Consider the following 7,206-nt stretch of genomic DNA (forward strand, 5'->3'; position numbering starts at 1 on the left):
TCTAATAATTAGAGAAATGCAAATCAAAACAACTCTGAGGTATCACCTCACACCTAGCAGATTGGCTAAAATGAAAGAAGGGGAGAGTAATGAATGTTGGAGGGGATGTGGCAAAATTGGGACATTAATGCATTGCTGGTGGAGTTGTGAAATGATACAACCATATTAGCTGGCAATATGGAACTATGTTCAAAGGGCTATGAAAGAATGCCTGCCCTTTGATCCAGCCATACCATTATTGGGTTTGTACCCCAAAGAGATCATAGATAAACAGACTTGTATGAAAATATTTATAGCTGAGCTTTTTGTAGTGGCAAAGAACTGGAAAAGGAGGGTATGTCCTTCAATTGCGGAATGGCTGAACAAATTGTGGTATATGCTGGTGATGGAATACTATTGTGCTAAAAGGAATAATAAACTGGAGGAGTTCCAGGTCAACTGGAAAGACCTCCAGGAACTGATGCAGAGCGAAAGGAGCAGAGCCAGAAGAACTCTATACACAGAGACTGATATACTATGGTAAAATAGAATGCAATGGACTTCTGTACCAGCAGCAATGCAATGACACAGGACAATTCTGAGGGATTTATGGTAAAGAATGCTACCCACATTCAGAGGAAGAACTGCAGGAGAGGAAACATAGAAGATAAACAATTGCTTGAATGCATGGGTTGAGGTGGACATGATTGGGGATGTAGACTCGAAACTACCACACCAAGGCAACTAACAACAATTTGGAAATAGTCCCTGAACAAGGACACGTGTTACAACCAGTGGAAATGTGCGTCAGCCGTGGGTGGGGGGAGAGAGGGGAGTGAAGGGGAAAGTAGGGACATGAAGCATGTAACCATGTTAAAAATGAATTTTAATAAATGTTTAAAAAAAACAATTATAATCCTAGGAATTTTTATTGGAATATTAAACATGGCTGAGTTTTCATCATTGAGAGTTACACTGATAATAACATTTACAATTAAATTAAATATATTTGGTACTGCACCAAAAGTATCAATAACTACATAGATGCTGCTTGTCACTCCATGAATGACAATGTTACTGTCTACTTACTTTTCAGGATCAACAGTACTAGACACTTCTGTGGCAGAGAAGAAATAAACTCTACTACGATACATATGTGATCTCAGGACAAATGGAAGGGATAATTTAATGGATTTTTGTGAAGAACATTCCCAATATCCAGTTGTGGCACATCAGCCTATACAGTAATGAGAATAATCCAATGATCAACTCTAGCAACATTCAGGAAGTGCTCTTGAATAGGCTTAGTAGATGTTGAAAATCACTGCCAGCTACAAGCACATCACCTCCTTTTTTGAAGACTTCTCACACTATGAGAAATGCTAAGAGGAGGAGGAAAATGTTAAAAAGGAAGACCAAGATCATGCCAAATAAAGGCAGCTAGCCTTCTAAGACTGTAGCAATGGTTATACCAGAATATCCTTCTAAGAGATAAGAAGAGAAATGACCTTTTAAAAAATTAGAATTTTTTTTGTTAATTTTATTGATTTCAAAGAGACAACTGCAGATTTGCAGAAGAGTATCATTATTTCCTAGAGAGATATAAGATGTAACTATAGTAGGAAAAAAAAGAAAAAAACTGTACGAAAACTACCATTAGGCAGTTTACATAAAAATAATCTTCACTATTTTGTCTTTGTGTTTTAAGAGCATATATGCTTTTTTTGTCTTTTTAATATTTTTTATGAATTTTAAGATCTATAAGTGGCAGTTTCCCTATTATTTTTATCTCTTTCCCTTCCCATCATTTTGACATTTGCAATTGGAAAAATGAGTTGTGAAAGTTTTGTACACCCACTCCCAAAAATGGAATTTTTTTCTCAACTGGAAAGAAATTTTATGAAGTATTTTTGTCTTGAAGAATCAAACAGATTGTTACCCAAGATTGTGTCTCTGAGTGGTTCATTTCCTCTGACCCTTTTTAAAAATTCAAATTAAAGTACTAGAAGTCCTAAGGAATATTCTTCTTTTGTATGTTATATAGATAAAAATCAGGATTAATTTGATTTCAAAGTTAAGAACAGTAGAAAAAATTTGTTTACAGAAAATGAATTTTGAAAGAGAAAAACATAAAATAGGTAGAGAATATTTCTTCAGTTTTCTTGTTCAGCCAATGAGCAAAGGGCACTGCCTTTCTTATTGCCTTTAATCACTTCTCAATAAATAAATGTGAGATGCTACTGAATATCAAAAAAAAAAATAAAGACATGATAATTAATTAGATTTGTAGAGTGAACAGTCAAAGATGACACAAACCCAGTAGGAAAACATGATGATGGTGGTGTCCTTAGCAATAATAACGAAGAAAAACAGATTTTGTAGGGAAGCTAATGAATGTTTTCAACATATTTGAGGAAAATTGTTTTTGTGATGCCTATAGGATATCCAGTTCAAAGTGTTCAATAGTTAGATGGCAATGATACTAATTTACCACTATGACTGAACTACCTTCTCCCTATGCCCCTGCCATCTCCTTTTTATTTCAGTAGGATTCTCCTAGAACTTTCACTTCCCAAAGTGGGCGCCACCACGCCCTGGTGGGTGCTTCAGCAATCCAGGAGAGCAGTGATGGCCACAGGTGCATTTGGGGATGGTAACTGTAAGGGGATGATGATAGTATGTGACAGGGGGTGCTACGTAATATTTTTTCTGGAAAGGGGGTGGTAGGCCAAAAAAGTTTGGGGACCACTGACTTAGAGGAAAGGATTAGACTAACTACATTTCCTTCTCAGGCCTCACCACAGTGGCCACCACTCCTGTACCACAGTTTTTATTTTAATGTGTAATTTTCTTGTATGAGAATGCAGTGTCCATGAGAGTGGGAAAGGTTTTTCTTTTTTTCTCATATTTGTATTGTGTACTTAGCACAATGCCTGGCACATCACAAGAGTTTAATAAGTCCTTGTTGACTTGACTTCATGTGAGTATGGAGTTCAGAGAATTCAAGGTTGGATAAGATAGATCTGGGGCTCATCTGTTTAGGGATGATAGTTGAAACCTTGGGAGCTGATTACCAAGGGGAACGATATACTAAAAAGGCAAATGGGTTTAGATTATTAAAGTCAAGCCATAGTTAGGATATGAATGATTATCTAGCAAATAAGACTAAAAAATAAGATTATATGAGTATAAATCCAGCCTCAGACACTTCCCAGCTGTGTGACCCTGGGCAAGTCACTTGACCCCCATTGCCCACCCTTACCACTCCCACCTATGAGACAATACACAGAAGTTAAGGGTTTAAAAATGTAAAAAAAAAAAAAAAAAAGATTATGAGTATGAATAAGGAAAGCACCACGAGAGAAGCAATTTTATAAAATCTAGAGAGGAGAATATTCAAGAGGAGAAAGTGGTCAACAAATTCAAATGCTGCTGAGTGGTTTAGAAGAATGAACCTTAGAGATTGGCATTGAACTGGGCAAATAGGAGATCACTAGGAATTTTGCAGAAAATACTTTCAGTTCGGGTCCTGAAGTCAAACTGTGGATGTCTGAGGAGCAAGAGAAGAAACAAAGAGGCAACAAGTGTAAACAACATTTTTAGTGATCCATCTATGAAAAGGATAGAAATAGATGATGTTACCTTGAGTTAGTGGCAGTGTTCATTTATTTTTTAGCCCTGAGGAGATCTGTACATATTCAAAAATAGCCAGAAAGAAAACAGAATTTAAATTGTATTGAAGTATATATTAAGAAATGGGGATGACTGTGTGGATAACCTGCTAAAAAAAATGAAAAATGATAGGATCAAGGATATAAATAGAAATCTCGGCTTTGGTGAAGATTAGAACCACTTCTTTAACACAGTGTGAAAAAAAAAAGGAAAGTGAATGGGAGATAATGTCAAGGGGTTTTGAGAGATACAGAAAGGTAGAAAAGGGAATTCATGACACATGGCCTCTACTTTCTTAGAAGAATATGAGTTGAAGTCCTCAGCTGAGTGGGTATTGGAGGAAGGAAAAGGGATGAAACTTTAGGAGTAAAGAACAGGTTTAGGACAACAATTGAGTGTAAACATTCCTTGGATAGGAATAAAAATGAATGCTTTGCTTCAGCGAAAACTGGAATTCTGGAACATAAATGTATAGTAGTTTCAGTCAGCATAGTTGTATAACCATCTAGAACACACCATTCACCATCAGGTGGTAGGACAAAGGAGGTGAAAGGTGGGAGTAATTCAGTTATTGTCATTAGCTATGACATTACTAAGAAAAGCCAAAGTTGGGGAACACTTCATAACAAAGTCTCCAGTCAAATATTTTGAAAATGTCATCTTATCCTTTACTGACCTGAAATAAAATGATTTCTAGTGGAGAAAAGCCTCCTCCTCCCAGGGGCTCTGCTGTGATGTTGAGACTGCTGGGGCAATATTGGACCCTGTTGCTGCAGCTGTTGAAGGATAAGTGAAACACTTCTATGCCTGAAAAGGAAGATACACTCTGGCAGAGAGAAGACATTTCAATTCTGAAACCAGCTCTATAGATCAAGGGAGCAAAGGAGCAGGCAAGTAAATAGAATTAAATCCAAGGCCACTTAGGAGGTCACTAGTACACTTAACATCACAGTTGCTACTGGAAGTATGCTGAAGGTGAAAGCTGAGGGTGCTGTGAAGCTTATTGGGAGTGGCGTGATATAGCACCACACTTTCATCTGGGTTAGGCCTTTACTAGCCAATTTAAAGCGCAATAACTAAGGACATTTTATTTTATTCCAAGACCTATACCTATATTTCCAAGTTGATGTGAATCAAACTTCTTTTTTTTAAACCTAAAGATTTATTGAGATCTCATATTTTAACTATTTAGAATTACTGTAGAATCAAAGAATTTTTGAACTAGAAATTTTATGAGGCTCCTAATATTATAATTATATAGTGGGACCTCATTTCCAACTATTTTGAAATTTTGGGGTTTTCCTTCAATCTGCACCTAACTTCCACTAATGCAATAGTTTTTGGGAAAGAGTCAGAGATGGGTCATGTGTTGGATTAATGAAGCAGCTTTCTGTTATTTATGAGGTCTGACTTTGATTCAAAATTGGCCTTGTCCCTTTTTAATAGACCAGACTTATAGCTCTGTTATTGTTGCTGTTTTTGCTATTAATACCCGATGGGATCTATGACCCTAGAAAAAAGGATGATGAATTGTCCTATCAGAGTAGATCATGAGATAGCGTTTTGGCACAGTGGGCAGAATACTGGATGGATAGTCAGGAAGAGCTATTGTTCAATTCCTCCTCACTTAATAGTGTGACCCGTGGCAGACCACTTTAAACACTACTAAACTTCAAAATTGCATCATAATATCTCTTACTTCACAGGTTTGATTTTAGAATCAAAAGAGATAACACCAAAAAGGACTTTATTTTTATTATTCATTATCGTCATCATATAACTAAATGAAAAGCCAAGGTGCAGTGCACAGGTCTTTGCCCTCTCTTATTCTGGGTGTCTATTGAATGGCTTTCCTTTGAATTCAGAAGAGCAGCTTAACTATGGTAGTTGGTTATCTGTGGGTTTGACTCTGCCAGGGTCGTGCCAGGGTAGACATATATAGTCTATGTGTGTTGCAACAGGTATAATAGTTATATGTCTATGTGTGTACATATGCACACCAAGATATATATATTATATATATATGTTATATGTCTATGTGTGTACATATGCACCACGAGATATATATATATATGTATATATATATATATCTTCTAAATTTATAGAAGTAATTTGTACTAAAATCTATTAGCATTGGATTAACAATCCACATCTGGATTATCTTGATCTCTTTTTTTTCCTCACCCATCCTCTCTCCCATATAATAAGATCATACATATATTGATTTCTCTCTGATGTGTCCACATCATTCCTTCTTGGTTGTCCCACTAGTAATCAGGCCACATTGTAGATTCTTTCTCTTTTTCCTTTTTCCTCCTTTCTTTTTTTTTCTTTTTCTTGGAATATTTGATTTGGAGTTGCTAGATACTGTGAAATTATTATTGGTAATCTAATTGCATTATATTTTCAGAAACATTCATGTATTAATCTTTAATGTTATTGGATAAAAGTATATTCTTTTCCATTGCAAAGTTAATATTCACAGTAAATATCAATAAACAAATAGTCAAATTTAATATGACTAAATCTCCCAATAAAACACTTTAATTTTAAAATACTAAAATGATACTCACTTTAATGAAATATCAACCAACTGGCAACTGTTTTATAAGTCCTTTCTGAATCTTTCAATGTGTATTCTTATAGAGGTTTAACTTTTAAAAAAAGTTGCATTCACATTAGTTTATTTATGGTTTTCTTTTGGGGCTTTGGTTTTATATGAGCATTCTCTCAAAATAATGACGAATATGGAAGTGTGTTTTGCATGACAATGCATGTATAGCCCAGATCAAATTACTTGCCATCTCAGAGAGGTGGGGAGAGAAGGGAGGGAGAATGAAAATTTGGATCTTATATCAGAAACATATGTTGAAAATTGTTATTACATGTAATTGGAAAAATAAAATATCTTTGAATATAAAAAATGATTATAATTCTGCTCTTACTCTTCTGATCTTTCTTTGAATCCATTTCCACAGATCCTTCTATTATTTAACATTTTTCATTTCATATTATCAAGACTACAATATTCTGAGAAGGCATAATGGACAGATGGTCAAGCTTAGAGTTAAAAAGCCTTGGGTTTAAGTTTTGCCTATGATATTTACTAATTCTGACCCTGTGAGCAAGTCATTCAAATCTGAGTCTATGAGTTATGAGAGGGAGCTTCTAGGAGATCCCTACCTTGATGGGATTATATCTGGACCGAATATATTGATATCCAAGTCCTTATATAGTCTATGTGTGTTGCAACAGATGTAATAATTATATGTCTATGTATGTATATATGCACATCAACATATATATATGTGTATATATATATATTCTAAATTTATAGAAGTAATTTGTACTAAAATATATTAACTCCATTGGATTAACAATTAGGCTAAGAGAGCCATAACCATTGAGGTAATCAAACTATGTCACATGTCCAAACAGTTGCTAAACATTGTGGTTTCTACTTCCACAAAATCTCTTTTAGGTGTTCTTGTCCATTGTTATGGTTATCACCTCTGGTGGATCTTTTCCTCAATTCTTTTCCCTTTCCAATATATA

At 35.2% G+C, this 7,206-nt stretch overlaps 1 pseudogene; it reads left to right on the top strand.

Moving 5' to 3' along the window:
- The window catches only part of LOC123241766, an 11,218-nt pseudogene extending 9,805 nt beyond the window's left edge, over positions 1 to 1,413 (top strand).
- Positions 1,414 to 7,206: the final 5,793 nt, after the last annotated feature.

Source organism: Gracilinanus agilis, chromosome 3 (assembly GCF_016433145.1).
Source record: "Gracilinanus agilis isolate LMUSP501 chromosome 3, AgileGrace, whole genome shotgun sequence".
Classification (NCBI taxonomy): domain Eukaryota; kingdom Metazoa; phylum Chordata; class Mammalia; order Didelphimorphia; family Didelphidae; genus Gracilinanus; species Gracilinanus agilis.